Source organism: Rhineura floridana, chromosome 9, assembly GCF_030035675.1.
Source record: "Rhineura floridana isolate rRhiFlo1 chromosome 9, rRhiFlo1.hap2, whole genome shotgun sequence".
Classification (NCBI taxonomy): Eukaryota; Metazoa; Chordata; class Lepidosauria; order Squamata; family Rhineuridae; genus Rhineura; species Rhineura floridana.
The window spans coordinates 115,079,196-115,096,822 of NC_084488.1; the positions used below are offsets into that span (position 1 = coordinate 115,079,196).

General features: G+C 42.7%; 1 non-coding gene across 1 annotated transcript; it reads right to left on the bottom strand.

Moving 5' to 3' along the window:
- Positions 1 to 375: 375 nt before the first annotated feature.
- Positions 376 to 494, bottom strand: LOC133364607 (5S ribosomal RNA). Its single transcript, XR_009757989.1, has one exon. It is a non-coding gene; the product is annotated as a 5S ribosomal RNA (ribosomal RNA).
- Positions 495 to 17,627: the final 17,133 nt, after the last annotated feature.

Genomic DNA, 17,627 nt, shown 5'->3' on the forward strand with positions numbered 1-17,627 from the left:
TAGTTAATGTAGCAATACTTTTCACACACACCCCATGCATACACCTCCTGTGTTTCAATGAGATGGTGATGAGATGATTTAAAAGATATCAGATCTGCCCTGTCGTAAGCAATCAGCTGCAACAAAAGACAACACAGATGAGGAAACAACAGAAAGGCATAGCAACTAGAAAAAGAGTGGAAAATCAGAATGCTAGAGTGGGTAAGGAATGCAGTAGGTCTCAAGAAAACCCATGTCCTAATCGTAGGATGGTGGTTGTTATATGCCTTCAAGTTGATTATGACTTATGGTGACCTTATGAATCTTTCTTGGATATCTACATAGGGTTTTCATGGTAAGAGGTATTCAGAGGTGGTTCACCATTGCCTTCCTCTAAGCCTACAGCACCCAGTATTCCCAGGCAGTCTCCCATCCAAGTACTAACCAGGCCTGACCCTGCTTAGCTTCTGAGTTCAGATGAGATCGGGTGTGTTCAGGGTAGTATGGCCATAGGCCCAATCCTAGGATAACCTAACATAAATAAGAAGTAACCTGCTGGATCAGACCAATGGTCCACCCAATTTAGCCTCCTGTACATCAGTGGTAGGATGTATGTTTGCATGCAAAAGATCTCAGGTTCAGTCCTTGGCATGTCCCCACTGGGGCTTGGAACAAGTCATGTCTGAGACCGTTTAGCTCAGGCAATGCTGAGCTAGATGAACCAACAGACTGACTAAGGCAGATTCCTGTGTTTTCCAAGCAGGGGTGCAGTCATCCAGGGTCTGGGGCAGTGTCTTTAGACCCTTTACGTTTTTGAGAACAGGATCCCAGCCAGGTCCCTATGTCTCCAGTGTCCTGTTAGCCAATCAGCATAAAAGGAGAGTGTATTAGCCACTAAGAAGAATTTTCTATCATGCTTCCTTGTCTTTTCTTGCTGATTGGAGCCAATCAGAGTGAAAGGAGGTGAGTTAGCCACTGACAAGACTCTTCTCAATAGTCAACACACTCCCCTTTCATGCTGATTGGCTCCTAGAGACATCTGTTATTGTGGGAGAAGGCACATGCGGGAAGGACTGAGGAGTGTGGAGATGATGATGGTCAGCAAGCAAGCAAGTGAGGGGGTGTGGTATGACTATCATGAAGGGACCCTGCACTTCTGAATTTGCCACTACACTACTGTTCCCCAGCCAGATAGTTCTGGGAACTCCACAAGCAGGGCATGAAGGCAATAGCCCTCTCACACATTTGCTTTCCAGTTAGAGACTCGGGGATGGGTGTCATGCTTTTGACCCCCACAGGTGCCAAGTGCATGCTTCAGACCCAATTCCCCACTCTGGGCAATTGATCTGGAACGCAATACTCCCCTTGCCAAGGCTGTGCAATCAACACCAACCCTGCAAGGTAGAAGATAGGCTGCCACCACTCCTTCAACTGGTTCCACTCTGAGTTAGGAGAAACCCAGAGCCCAGATATAGGTAAACCAAGGATTCCTAAAGACAAGAACCAAGCAGGCACTCCTTGTCCAGAAGCCTTTGATAAAGCCAAAATACACTCTTTTTTGGTAGTTATGGTCAGTGGTCAAGGTGCCGGATTCAGAACCAAGTTGGTCTCACTCAATGAATACACAAGGATAATAAGAAGTAGCTTCATTAATAAAATATAAGTGCAAACTTAGCAGCAGCAAAACAGTTCTCAAAAACCACACCCAACCAGGGGTTTAGGTATAACATAAGAGAGTTCAAACACAACCAGGAAATAATTAGCTAACCTATTCTACTTACTGAAGAGGTAGTTGCTGCAAATCTCATCTCCCTCAAAGAGATAACATCAGGATAGTAAGAAGCAGTGGAACCCCACATGGTATCCAGAGAAACGACCAGGGGAACAAAGGCTATGGGTCTCATCCCCTATACTTAAGGAAGAAACCCCAGCAACAGTTCAGGATGAAATCAGCCAATCAGGGGGCTTCTGATGCAATCATATTCCCGAAGCTTCTTCACTTTTTTGCGCCTTGCAGGCCCCCCTCCCCTTTCTGATCTCAACCTTCTCAGGCCTGCATGGCTTTGAGTACCAGGCTCCCAGCAGATAGCGAGATAAACAGGTGTTGCTATTCAGGCCTCCCAATTACTTGCAGCTGGAAACGAAACTTAACATTTTCCTCTCACAGAGGCCCGTCTCCTCCCAAGATGTAACTCCCACAATTCCCTGTATCTGAGCCATGTTACAAGAAAACCAGGTTAACAAAATTGCAAATTCATTACAAGGGGGGATTCAGTTCAGTCACATTTAAAGGTGAACCTACCTAACTCACACTTTCCGGAACTATATACGAACTGAAATCCAGCCATCTTCAAAAGTCACATCTGAATTTTGCAATGTGAAATGCACATATACACATACACATACGGGATAAAGTGTATATAGAAATTTATGTTTTAGTGAGGGGAAAACATACTCTCATTATATTAGGGAAAGTTGCTTTTGCAAAAAATATGTTTACTAGGCAATTTTGCCTACAAAACTGTAGGAAATTGTCACTCAGATGCTGATGAATTTTCGTGAGGGCTTTTTTTTTTTATTGCGAACTGAAATGGAAATGAAATTAGGAACGGAAAAATGAAAAACTGCAAAACCGAAATCTGAGCAAAATTGACAGATTTTCCCATCTCTATCTCCAGCAACTGATATTCATTGGCATTCTGTTCCTGAACCTGCAGATTCCATACAGCCATCATGGTGAATAACGACTGAGATGCCTGCTCTTCTGAATATGAATTTGTCTCATGCCCTTCTAAAACCAACCCCGTGTTTACATGCTTTATACCAAAACTGACTTCTGTCGTGTGTTTTTAAGCTATTTTTACTGTTTTTTACAGCCAATCACTGTAATGTTCTAAGCTGCCCTGAGAATTCACATTGCTAAAAACACAAAGACGAACAACAAAAATGTAAATACATGAGTAGTAGGATACCAACTAGGGAGGCAGGTGGACCTTTGGGTGAGAAGGGAGTCAAAGGTATGCTAAAGGAGAAAAGGGATGTCACAGTCCTATTTTTATGTGGTCCACAGAAATGAGGTGACAGAGAGAAAAAGTTGGGTAATGGAGTGGCATTGAGCTAGCTATACAAACCTGAAATGCTGTAAACGCCTATGGTTGACTCTGGCTCCACCCACTTTTATGTGACTTTTCCATGGGTCTTTGTAGGAAAAAAGCTCTGCGTGCTCAATCCTTTGTTTGGCAGGGAGGACAGAAGATTTCATGATTTGTGTCCCACTTAGGAAACAAACCAGATAATTTGGGACTCTGCATCCCAGGGAGAAATAAAGCTGTATTTACGGCTTATTGGTATGTAGGGCATAAGTGTGGAGAGGGAGGAGCAGCCTGACGTCTGTGTTCTGTGGCTCATTATGCATGGACTCGGTGACTTTCCCCACACAGCAGTGATATGTACACTAGTCTTGTTGGTTGACCATGGAAGAAAGCAAGCTGACCGTGGTGATTTGGTTATTGACTCATTCAATCTCAGCATCTCAAGGGGGCTTTAACTGTGGCACTTGAGATGAGCCCACTTTACCTTGGCAGGTTACATTTCAGAAGGGATTTCTTAGTTCCTTCTCCTGTGGCTGGGCAAGTGACTGACATGGTGAGCAGCCTTTCGTATGACTGATTATAGTGGCAGGGTTTTTTGTGTGACCAGATCAGTAACTGCAGCTGGCATGGGAATAAAATCCTGACATTTGAGTTGTGAGGCAATTTTAAACAGATGGACACTGTGCAAAATTAATGCATTTTAAAATGGTGGTTTTGCAAGCATTATACATAGGCCAACTGCCAACTGTCAAGTGAGTCTGCCCGCTGGTAGGGATGTAAAGATCTATTAGTTACTATTCTCTTAGTTTTTCAGTTTTCCAATCTTAAATTCAATTCTCCACATTTCTGCAGCAATTGGTGATATATATATATATATTTAAAAATCAATCATGAAAATTCTCCAGCATTTTAGTGTGAATTTCTCCTAATAAACACATTTTTCTAGGCAGTTTTGACCAATGCACACCTTTTAGCAAGCCATTTCTCATCAGACAATGCATTTTTGTATGATATTTTCACTCATATACTCATTTTTATGCATGCTTTCTCCTAATATATGCATTTTTGCAAACATTGGTTGGTTGGCAAAATGCATTGCAAAATTCAAATAAGTGCAAATTTTGAAGGATGGCTCGGTTTCCATTCACATATTGCTTCAGAAAGTGCAGATTTAATAGATTCAGCTTGAAATGAAAACTGAATCAAATTTCTCACCCATCCCTTTCCACTGGGAAGAGTTCTGTTTTCAAGACTTCTCGGTATCAACAATGGCTTTATTAGGCCCAATCTGCACTATACATTTAGAGCACTACAATACCACTTTTAGAATCCTGGGAACTGTTGTTTGTTAAGGATGCTGAGAATTGTTTAGAAACCACTGTTCCTCTTATGAAGCTACAATTCCCAGAGTGGTTTAACAAACAGCGTGGTCAGGAATGATGGGAGTGGTAATCTAGCAGCATCTGAAGGCTTGACCAGGTGTTCCTTGCATATGTTGGATACAATATGGGATAGATAAACAGACTGACCTAGTGTAAGGTAGCTTTCTCTGTTCCCTCTCCCAACTTCCTGAAATATTTGTTTCTAGCAACAAGAAGTAGAAAGTTGGTATTAGAGATGGAAAGATGTGCCAGTTTCAGTTTTCCCAGGTTCTCCTTTTTAACATAAGAACATAAGAAAAGCCTGCTGGATCAGGCCAGTGGCCCATCTAGTCCAGCATCCTGTTCTCACAGTGGCCAACCAGGTGCCTGGGGGAAGCCCGCAAGCAGGACCCAAGTGCAAGAACACTCTCCCCTCCTGAGGCTTCCGGCAACTGGTTTTCAGAAGCATGCTGCCTCTGACTAGGGTGGCACAGCACAGCCATCTTGGCTAGTAGCCATTGATAGCCCTGTCCTCCATGAATTTGTCTAATCTTCTTTTAAAGCCGTCCAAGCTGGTGGCCATTACTGCATCTTGTGGGAGCAAATTCCATAGTTTAACTATGCGCTGAGTAAAGAAGTACTTCCTTTTGTCTGTCCTGAATCTTCCAACATTCAGCTTCTTTGAATGTCCACGAGTTCTAGTGTTATGAGAGAGGGAGAAGAACTTTTCTCTATCCACTTTCTCAATGCCATGCATAATTTTATACACTTCTATCATGTCTCCTCTGACCCGCCTTTTCTCTAAACTAAAAAGCCCCAAATGCTGCAACCTTTCCTCGTAAGGGAGTCGCTCCATCCCCTTGATCATTCTGGTTGCCCTCTTCTGAACCTTTTCCAACTCTATAATATCCTTTTTGAGATGAGGCGACCAGAACTGTACACAGTATTCCAAATGCGGCCGCACCATAGATTTATACAACGGCATTATGATATCGGCTGTTTTATTTTCAATACCTTTCCTAATTATCGCTAGCATGGAATTTGCCTTTTTCACAGCTGCCGCACACTGGGTCGACATTTTCATCGTGCTGTCCACTACAACCCTGAGGTCTCTCTCCTGGTCGGTCACCGCCAGTTCAGACCCCATGAGCGTATATGTGAAATTAAGATTGTTTGCTCCAATATGCATAATTTTACACTTGTTTATATTGAATTGCATTTGCCATTTTTCTGCCCATTCACTCAGTTTGGAGAGGTCTTTTTGGAGCTCTTCGCAATCCCTTTTTGTTTTAACAACCCTGAACAATTTAGTGTCATCAGCAAACTTGGCCACTTCTCTGCTCACTCCTAATTCTAGGTCATTAATGAACAAGTTGAAAAGTACAGGTCCCAATACCGATCCTTGAGGGACTCCACTTTCTACAGCCCTCCATTGGGAGAACTGTCCGTTTATTCCTACTCTCTGCTTTCTGCTTCTTAACCAATTCCTTATCCACAAGAGGACCTCTCCTCTTATTCCATGACTGCTAAGCTTCCTCAGAAGCCTTTGGTGAGGTACCTTGTCAAACGCTTTTTGAAAGTCTAAGTACACTATGTCCACTGGATCACCTCTATCTATATGCTTGTTGACACTCTCAAAGAATTCTAATAGGTTACTGAGACAGGACTTTCCCTTGCAGAAGCCATGCTGGCTCTGCTTCAGCAAGGCTTGTTCTTCTATGTGCTTAGTTAATCTAGCTTTAATACTACTTTCTACCAGTTTTCCAGGGACAGAAGTTAAGCTAACTGGCCTGTAATTTCCGGGATCCCCTCTGGATCCCTTTTTGAAGATTGGTGTTACATTTGCCACTTTCCAGTCCTCAGGCACGGAGGAGGACCCGAGGGACAAGTTACATATTTTAGTTAGCAGATCAGCAATTTCACATTTGAGTTCTTTGAGAACTCTTGGGTGGATGCCATCCGGGCCCGGTGATTTGTCAGTTTTTATATTGTCCATTAAGCTTAGAACTTCCTCTCTCGTTACCACTATTTGTCTCAGTTCCTCAGAATCCCTTCCTGCAAATGTTAGTTCAGGTTCAGGGATCTGCCCTATATCTTCCACTGTGAAGACAGATGCAAAGAATTCATTTAGCTTCTCTGCAATCTCCTTATCGTTCTTTAGTACACCTTTGACTCCCTTATCATCCAAGGGTCCAATTGTCTCCCTAGATGGTCTCCTGCTTTGAATGTATTTATAGAATTTTTTGTTGTTGGTTTTTATGTTCTTAGCAATGTGCTCCTCAAATTCTTTTTTAGCATCCCTTATTGTCTTCTTGCATTTCTTTTGCCAGAGTTTGTGTTCTTTTTTATTTTCTTCATTTGGACAAGACTTCCATTTTGTGAAGGAAGACTTTTTGCCTCTAAGAGCTTCCTTGACTTTGCTCGTTAACCATGCTGGCATCTTCTTGGCCCTGGCGGTACCTTTTCTGATCTGTGGTATGCACTCCAGTTGAGCTTCTAATATAGTGTTTTTAAACAACTTCCAAGCATTTTCGAGTGATGTGACCCTCTGGACTTTGTTTTTCAGCTTTCTTTTTACCAATCCCCTCATTTTTGTGAAGTTTCCTCTTTTGAAGTCAAATGTGACCTTGTTGGATTTTCTTGGCAATTGGCCAGTTACACGTATGTTTAATTTAATAGCACTGTGGTCACTGCTCCCAATCGGTTCAACAACACTTACATCTTGCACCAGGTCCCGGTCCCCACTGAGGATTAAGTCCAGGGTTGCCGTCCCTCTGGTCGGTTCCATGACCAACTGGTCTAGGGAATAGTCATTTAGAATATCTAGAAACTTTGCTTCTTTGTCATGACTGGAACACATATGCGGCCAGTCTATGTCCGGGTAGTTGAAGTCACCCATTACTACCACATTTCCTAGTTTGGATGCTTCCTCCATTTCATATCTCATCTCAAGGTCTCCCTGAGCATTTTGATCAGGGGGACGATAGATCGTTGCCAGTATTAAGTCCCTCCTGGGGCATGGTATCACCACCCACAACGATTCTGTGGAGGAGTCCGCCTCTTTTGGGGTTTCGAGCTTGCTGGATTCAATGCCTTCTTTCACGTATAGAGCGACTCCGCCACCAATACGTCCTTCCCTGTCTTTCCGATATAGTTTATATCCAGGGATAACCGTATCCCACTGGTTTTCTCCATTCCACCAGGTCTCCATTATGCTCACTATATCAATGCTCTCCTCTAAGACCAAGCACTCCAGTTCTCCCATCTTGGTTCGCAGGCTCCTAGCATTAGCGTACAGGCACTTGTAAGCAGTGTCTCTCTTCAAGTGTCTTTGGCACTTGTGGTTTGGCCTGTGGTAATTTTGCTCTTCTGAATTTATATCCTGTGCCCCTGCTCTCACAATGCCTACTTCTAGGCCTACCCCTTTTAAAATTTCATCATTTCTTTGGTTTTTATCCCAGGGGGGAGGTTTATTCCGAACCGGACCTTTCTTAGCTCCTGTCGGGTTTCCCCCCTCAGTCAGTTTAAAAGCTGCTCTGCCACCTTTTTAATTTTAAGTGCCAGCAGTCTGGTTCCATTCTGGTTCAAGTGGAGCCCATCCCTTTTGTACAGGCCCGGCTTGTCCCAAAATGTTCCCCAGTGCCTAACAAATCCAAACCCTTCCACCCGACACCATCGTCTCATCCACGCATTGAGACTGCGAAGCTGGGCCTGTCTGGCTGGTCCTGCGCGTGGAACCAGTAGCATTTCAGAGAAAGCCACCTTGGAGGTCCTGGCTTTCAGCATCCTACCTAGCAACCTAAATTTTGCTTCCAGGACCTCACGGCTGCATTTCCCCATGTTGTTGGTGCCAACGTGCACCACAATCACTGACTCCTCCCCACCACTGTCTACCAAACTATCTAAATGACAGGCGATATCCGCAACCTTCGCACCAGGCAGGCAAAACACCTTGCAGTCTACATGCCCATCACACACCCCACTGTCTATGTTCCTAATGATCGAATCACCCACTACAAGGATCCCTCCACCCCCTGGAGATATATCCTCGGCACGAGAGGATAGCTGCTCATCCCCCAAGGAATGGGTCCCTTCTAAGGGATCGTTTCCCTCTTCCTCAGCTGGATGCTCTCCTTCCCCGAGACCATCATTCTCCATGATAGCAGGAGAGCTATCATCGTTGGAGTGGGACACAGCTATAACGTCCCTGAAGGCCTCCTCCACACACCGCTCTGCCTCTCTCAGCTTTTCCAGGTCCGCCCCCTTGGCCTCAAGGAAATGAAGTCATTCCCGGACAGCCAGGAGCTCATTGCACCGAGAGCATACCCACAACTTCTGTCCAACAGGCAGATAGTCGTACATGCTGCAGGCGGTGCAAAACACTGGAAAGCCCCCACACCCCTGCTGGCTTCTTACCTGCATAGTTTTGTTTAAGGTTTATTACGTCAATGGGTTGGAGACTGCGGTTTAGTTGAGGTCAGGGAACAGACGGGCAGAGTGGGGGGCCCTGGCCTCCTTGCCCTGCTGCCAAACTCGCTCTGCTGCTTAACTCGCCTTGACGCTTTGTCAGCTGCGGCTCCCTCTAGCTCGTGGAGCAGGCTCCCTCGCTAGGGTGCTCTGAATGTAATGGCAATAGTAGTGACATAAACAACTAGCAAATTTTAAATTACACCTTTAAATTATAATATCATACACACAGCCCAAATTCTTGCTCTTATCACTAATGGGAGTTAATTATCTTGCATATACCCATAGTAAATTTTCAGATACTTTCAGACCCTCAGCAATTTTCAAGTGGTCTATGTAGAAGACTCATTGCTGCTTATGGACATGACCATAATATATTTTGTGACATGCAAGTTCGATATTATTTATTAAATGTGTTTAGGATTACAATGATGGCATTCCCAAATATGTACTTTCACTTTGGTTTTCCATAACACAATGTTTGTCCAAGCCTCCACACTTGGGGGGGGCACTATTTGCACACCCCTTCCATAAGCACATCAAAGTTGGATACGCACCTGAACCAAGACCCAGACAAAAGGGCACTCAAAACAAAAATGTAATTACAGTGGCTGTAGATCTTGTACAGTGGTTATACTGACTGGGCAGCCACTGTCCTTCACATTTTACAAAATACTTTTTCCTATACAAATATTAAATTTCTGTGTATGAAAAAGTAATATATGAAGTGGTCTCAATAGCGAGAAATGTAAACAAGTGAATGGTGATCGAAATGTTTTTCATTCTCACGTTATGAAGCTAGCTGCCAGATGATGAATCACCTTCCCTACGCATGCAGCGTAGACTGAAAAAACAGCACCCAAGCCACCACTCAATACGTGCATGTGTTCTTTCCAACATGAATCTACAGGTCTCAAAAAGTAATGTGTGACAAAGTCCTCAAACACCTTATAACATGCCTCAAACATGGTCTCTTGTTCTACCAGCATGCCTTCACACCATCACTTTGCCAAAACATAAGGATAGGTAAATTGTTTTTAGGGAGGTTCACAATTATGATTTCCTATTTATTTAATCTAAAAATATTTAAAATACATAAAAACAGCCAGGGGAAGATATTGGAGGAATATAAAATAAATACAAATTAAAAAGGGGGGGGGGAGGTGAAGAGACCTTAAATGTGCTACTCACCATCTCTCAGCCTATCCTCCCCTCAGGATGAAAACAATGGAGAACCATGACCACCCCCAGGAAGAAGGGCACACTTAAAATGTAGAGGGGAAAAACATCTACAACCGTAGTGTGAAATCAAATACTTATTGGGACACAGTATGAAGAAATATTTATATAAACATGACTCTCAAATATGTTTATGAATTACACAATCTGTAAATATATTTATAGTGCAATCCGATGTTTGTTTACTCAGAAGCAAGTCCCAATGTATTCAATGGGGCTTACTCAAACTGGGAAGTGTGCAGAGAACTACAAGTGATACAACTTCAAGTGATAAGGAACTTGTTCTTTCAACTTGTTCTTTTAAGTTGAGACCTTATCCCAGTCTGAGTCTGTGTTGGAATTGCTTTTTAATATGTTTTTAAGCCTTTTCTTTTTTTAAAAAAAGATGTTTTTTCAAAGCTTTTAAAAATTATTTTCAAAGATGTTTTAATATATTTTAAAGTCTGTTTTTATGATGTTTTAAAGTGCTTTTAGTGCTTTTGTTTGCCGCCCTGGGCTCCTACTGGGAAAAAGGGCGGGATATAAATCATATAATAAATAAAATAAATAAATATAATCACAGCCATTGACAGTTATACTTTTTATTATTTATTATTATTTAATATGAAAAGTATAGCCTGCTTTCTCTTTATCAGATAAACAAAGCTACTAAGAAACCAAATAATAAAACACATTAGGGCTGCAGTTCTTTGCTGCAAGCTTGGGAGAAAGCCCCATTGCACTCAAAGGGACTTACGTCCAAGTAGATATGGATAGGATTGGATTACACTGTAAAAAATCAATACAAAATAAGCAAATAAATAAACAAAGCAAATACAAAATCATACTACAATATAAATAGCAGTAAGCGATAAAAATAAGACCTCACTAAAATAGCAATAATCAGAAAAATAAGAATAAATGGTAAAACAGAAAACAATGCAAGAACCAGATATTTATCTGTCATGTAGTTTTTGAGCTACCAGGAGGATCAGCCCACAGAATTCCAAACTTCTATATGAAACCATGATGACTAATAACTATGTGGTGCTTGTGATGGTTGGTAGATTCTCTAGGTCAGGGGTTCCTAAACAGTGGCCCATGAGCTTCATTCTTCCGCGATCCGCACACCCCTCACACCCCGCATGGCCCCCTTACCTGTCTACAGTAGTCTTTACCATTGCCCTTACTTAAGATGGTGGCCACAGTTTCCCTAAGGTACTGAAGCCGCTGCCGCCATCTTAGTTGATGGCAGAGATGTGCATGTGTAGCATGCACATGTGCCATCAACAAAGATGGCGGCGGAGGCTTCATTCCCCTTAGGGAAACTGCGGCCGCCATCTTAAGTAAGGGCAATGGTAAAAACTACTGTAGAGAGGTAGGGGGGCTGCGTGGGGGTGCGCGTCCTGCCTCCGATGACGTGTTAGCGCACGCGCCGCACAGACCAGGCAGCTCAGCTGTCCGCCGTCCACGGCGTCCACCTGCGGCCTGCCCTGCTTCTTCCGTGCCGCAGCCTAGGGGCGGGGCCGGGTGGCTCTGGTGTCACCCCCTCCATGGTGTCACCCGGGTGCGATCCACACACCCCACACCCCGCTGGTGACGCCCCTGCTTTTAAAATTTTATGTGTACTGAATATATATATATATCTGGTGTAATTTTTTAACAAAGGGCCTCCAAGCTTTATATAGCTTAGGGCCTCACCAAGTCTAAATCCAGCACTGACTAAGACATTAGCATTCCCTAATCAGGGGGATACACATAAACATTATATAAGCATTACACTGTCTACATTATGTTCTAGTCAATTTGGCAGTGTTCAGCACTTCACATACCAGTACATTTTCACTGTGAGCTAAGCATTCCAGTTAATGCAATCCTCTCTACATCTTGGAGAGTACAGGGATGTTCAGTGTTCGTTCCTCTTATCTTACCTTATAGAGCCAAGCTGTACCAAGTTACCATGGCTACATGTGCATAACAGGCAGAGGGAAGACAGCAGACTAAGGAAAGGATTGTTAGCTGGCCTACTACACTATTAAATTATTATAAATCCTATAGATTTCTAAAAGAATATATTTTGCTTGCTGTTTGTATCTAAAAAATCCCCATTAGAAGCACACCTTCCTCCTGCAAAGGAACAATTAGGAACCCACTTTAAGCTCCTGATTGTTCCTTTGGAGTCCTGCCCTTACCTATCCAATACCTGACATCATGCCTGACATCCGGTGTTGGGTGGGTGGGTGTGGCTCTCCCAAAATGGCCCGGTGGACCAAATGGGATGGCCTGGTGGGCCAAGTTTGGATCTCAGGCTGGAGGTTCCTCACCCCTGCTTTCTGGCACTGCAAAGTTAAGAGAATTGTGAATTTCAAAGGATGGCTATGCTTTGGTTCCCATACAGAGCTACACTTCTCAGAATGGTTTAACAGTCAATCCCTCTTCCCAGGGAACTCTGAGAACTGTAGCTCAGTGAAGTGTTCTCCTAATGCCTCTCAGCATCCTGAACAAACTATAGTTCCCAGGATTCTTTGGGGTAAGCCATGACTGATTAAATGGTACAACAGTGCTTAAAATGTACTGGGCAGATGTGGCCTTTGTTAACCTCCTTTAGGAAAGGCCTTTAGGTCATCTGGGCTACGTATAACAGGTCTGCCCGATACAGCTCACAGGTGTGGGACTAAAATCAGCTGAAGACCACAATGGAGACAAATTGCTTGAATGAATTAATGAATAAATATTTTCTTGTTATGCCAAGTATAACCTGTTCTTGCAATAGGATGCAATCAATAAAGCACAGGGGGAGGTAGGTTGGAACCTTTCCATTCCAGTCCTGCCTCATTAATCTCTTAATCTGCTGGTTTTAAAATTATGGCTATATAGTCTGTATAATCAAAATGGCTTCCTCAAAATCCTATTGCAGTGGAATTTAAATGATTGAGACTTTGGGCAGCAGATCATTGTAACATCATGGGCAAAGTTGATTCAGACTGCAAAGGATGTTCAGAAAGCTCTAGTGAACATAGCTGCCTCCAGCGAGTCCACCCTACTGATTGTTCTTTAAGAGGTGGAAGCTCAGTGGAAGAGCATGCCATTCTGATGAAGAAAGTCCCAGGTTCAATCCCAAGCATCGCGAGAAGAATCACGTGATGGGAAAGACCTCTGCCCAAGATCTTGGAGACCTGCTGCTAGTTAGAGAGGACAATGACTGGCTAGGTGAACCTGGCTGGGTAAGATCTTTTCCTAGGTCCTGTTAATACATTGCACAAGGACCCATGAAATGTCTCATCACAATGATCATTAAGCCAAGCAAGTTTTCTCTCTTGCTCATACACATTCATGGAAACCATTCATGTTGTTCTTATAGAGGCCATCAGTGATGAAGCACAGGCAATCTCAGCTCAAGGCTTTGCCTTGCAACAATGGCTTTATCTTTACATTTTAACTGATAATCATTTTCTTTTGTGGGTGCTACAGTACTTATTTCTTGCTATTTATATAACCCTGTGGACCTATTTCAAATGTTTGTCATGTGTATTTATGAGGACAGTTTCTTACCTCTTTGTCTGCTTAAAATAAAAAAGAAGTGTTTTCAGACTTTTTTCTTTGTGGTGTCACAGTGAAGCTCAGCAGGCAAGTAGAGAGGACCTGCAGCTTTGGATCTCCAAATGTTGTCATTTGCTGTTAAAATCTCACCCACCACCTTACATCAAAGCAAGCCTGATGCCAGTGCAAGAGGTGCTCCCATATGAATGCATATGGCCATCTTTTATTGTCAGATTGTTTGTCTAGCTCACCCAGTTTATTTTATATATTGAAAATATTTCTATCCCACCCTTTATCCAGGATCTCAGGGCAAGTAACAATAATTCAAAAACAGTATAAAATGATAAAAGAAACGTATACATAAAGCTATCTAATAATTGAAAACTCATGACTTAATATATTTTAGTCCCATATGCTTGCCTGATCAGCCATGGAAACATAGAAGATAAGAACATAGGAAGCTGCCTTATACAAAGTCAGACCAATAGTCCATCTAGTACTGTGAACACTGACTGGCAGCAGCTCTCAATGGATTTTTTTTCCAGGCAAAGAATCTTTCCCAGCCCTACTTGAAGTTGCTGGCTGTTGAAACTGGGATCTTCTGCATGCAAAGCAGATGTTATACCATGGAGCTATGGCCCTTCAGATGGTGCCTAAAAGCCATCCATGTAAGAGCCAACCAAATATCAGGGAGTCAGATCATTCTGGTTCTGTTTACTCTGACTGGCCTCAGACAATGGCCATTTCTTTGATGTCCATTTGGAAGCAGTTTGTATTCCCAGGTAAGTGTGGTTAAGACTGAAGCTTTAATCAGCTTTCTACAGTGAAATATAAAAGCCAGTGGAGTGCATTGTGCATTATTCTTTTCACAAGGAAATAAGTGTTCTCTCTGGTCACATGTGCACTATCTGTTCTCTTCAATTAAAGCCAAAGCCTCTTGGTCAAAGTGGGAAGAACCATCTGGATTTGACAGCTCATTTATGACCACCCATCCATCCCTTAAATCTTTGTTTTAAAAGTGTTCTTGCCCCAGTTGTCCATTCTCTGTCCATATGACTATTTTCTGACTAAAATATGCATTGTAGTGAGTGAAGCAGTAATTCATATAATCCAGGACACAAAGAGCAAAATAGCAATGGGGTACTAAATTATCCTTCTCTGATGCCTGAATGAGGGAAATGAGACAGAACAAGTTTATACTGAACTGTGAAATCAAGATAATGAGATAAGGCTGCAATCATTAACCCACTTCCTGGGAGTAAGCCCCAGTGGAATTCAGTGGGACTTACTTCTGAGTAGACGCAGTTAGAATTGCAGCCATGGATGACTGGGATGGGACATTAGCGACTTCATTAACTTTGTTTTTAAGGTACCGTGAGGCTCGTTTTTACTGCAAAAGACTAACAGTGTTACCTCTCTGGAAACTTATTAACTTTGAAAGGGAACATACAGGGAAGATGTTTGATTTGTAAATTATTATTATTATTTATTAGATTGGTATCCCACCCTTCCTCCCAGGAGGAGCCCAGGGCAGCAAATCAAAGCAAAACACTCTAAAATATCATAAAAACAAACATTAAAATACATTAAAACAAAACATCCTTAAAAACATATTAAAACAAAACATCTTTTAAAACATATTTTTTTTAAAAAAAAGCTTTAAAAACATATTAAAAAGCAATTGCAGCACAGATGCAGACTGGGATAAGGTATCTGTTGATGGATGAGATGTGTGTCTTTTGTTCAATAGGATATAAATAAAAAATATACATAAGACTTGCACAAACACATAGCCCACTTCCTCAGCATCACCATCAGAATGATGGCCTCCGCACACCTCAGTGCATTTTCTTAAATTTATCCCCTTTTTTGCTTCTTCTGCCAAAATTGGTGGAGTCCGGGGGCCCAGATACTTTTGAGGGGGAGGGGTAGATCAGACTCCTGAACTAGAGCTTACCCATCCTTGTCCTAGACACTGAAACAGACTAGTTGGAATGAGGCATAAGGTAGTTCTTAAGGTCTTAAAAATTGTGACACCCTTTCTCTCCCCCCACCCCACCAGGTGTCTGGACATTTTAGAACATCACAGAGATGAAAGAAAACTAGTCACATCTGCCTGACTTGTTTAATGTAAATTACAAGAGAAAAAGGAACTAAAGGGGGGGGGAGGGTTATATTAGAGTAAGAAAATATTATTCCATTGTGGCAGCCCTAGGAGGCAACTGGCTCACAAAGAGATGCAAATATATAACTGTTAACATTTAGAAAATGACTAACTCCATTAAAAATACATCCATTGTATTTCTAAATAACTATGCTTATGTGCAAAGAGAAGGGAGTGAGCCCCCCCACTAGTAAGATCTCTGTGTTAGATAATTAATTGGTTTTTATCCACAATTTCAAAACAATCTCATGAAAGCAATAACTTGGGGGAGGAGATTCCCCCCCTCTCATTTCCACTAAAACACAACTTACGCTGGATATTGAAACTATCTTGAGCAGTAGTTATTTTAACCTAAGTCCACAAGACATTAAGCATAGGTAAAGAACCCTTTTCAGCCCATGGGCCACATTCTCATCTGTGCAACCTTCTCTGGGGCCACCTGCCAGTGGAGGGCAGGGCCTGAGGCAAGGGTGGGTGGAACAATTAATGTAAATTTTACCTTTGTACAGTAGGCTTTTTACTCCCTCACATTCTATATTCAGGCAAGGAAGAGCCTTTATCAGAATTCAAGGACACAATTCATCTGGCATGTAAAATAGGGCCAATGAAGGGTGTGGCCAGGGAAAGTTCTGAGGGCCAGGTAGGGAGGGCCAGAGGGCCACATTCAGCCCTGGGCCCTGGAGTTTCCAACTCCAGTATTAAGGGAAATAGCAAATTCTGTTGGATGAGACAAAGGACCTAAGGAGCCTTACTGAATCAAGCCAAAGAGCTAGTATCTACTTCAGCACCTTTATTTTATTTATTTATTTATTTGTTAAATTTTTATACCACCCCACTAGCATAGCTCTCTGGGCGGTGTACAACAGAAAGTATATACAATAAAACAAAGGTCAGCTAGATACCTCTGGGCAATGGAGATGGGTGGCTCCAATGTCCATGGGGCAGTAATCCACTCCAGATTTTAGTCCAAATTTTCAAGGAGCTGCCCGAGGTGCTGAACCCTTTCCTAAAATAGCTTCAGCAAGTTGGACAGCTCCTTGAAAGTTCAGAATAAAACCCAGAGCAGATGCACTGCTCCACTGACATCAGAACCACCAGCGTCCACTGCCTCTGGGAATAAGAATATAGGAAGCTGCCTTAAGTCAGACCTCTGATCCACCAAGGTCAGTGTGGCCCACACTGACTAGCAATGACTCTCAAGGGTTCTAGGCAGGAATCTTTCGCAGTCCTACCTGGGGATTGGACCAGGACCTTTTACATGGAAAGCAAGTGATCTACCATGGAGCTACAGCCTCTCCCACAAAGTAGCATGATATGAACAGTTGTGGTGGAGGAAGAAGATGATTCACACGTCAGTCACCAAGAAATCTGGGAGGTAGATTGGGACTCACTTGTTCCACTGATCTTTAATGGCAAAAAAACCTGGGGAAAGAATGTGGGTGCAAGGGGCAGGGCTTGGGATGCTGTGGTCAATCTGCCACTCTGCTCTGCCCTGCTGTTCCCCAAAAGAGGTTTGGAATTGTCTGCCCCCTTTTCTAGATTGCAGCCACTATCTATAAGCCGAACAAATAATACTCCCCCCTTTTAAAGTTCTTCTAATGTCTTGTCTCAACTAATAGCACTTGGTGGATTTTCAGCCACCGAGTTTACAATGCTATTATAATAATGCTGGCATAGCAAAGATTACCTTAAATAGCTCCTATTTAGGTTCTCATTTAAAATAAACATTCCCAGGATCCTTTTTCGGGGGCGGGCAGGCTAATTTGTTGGGTTTTTCTTTTTTTTCTGATGCATTCTTGAGAAGCT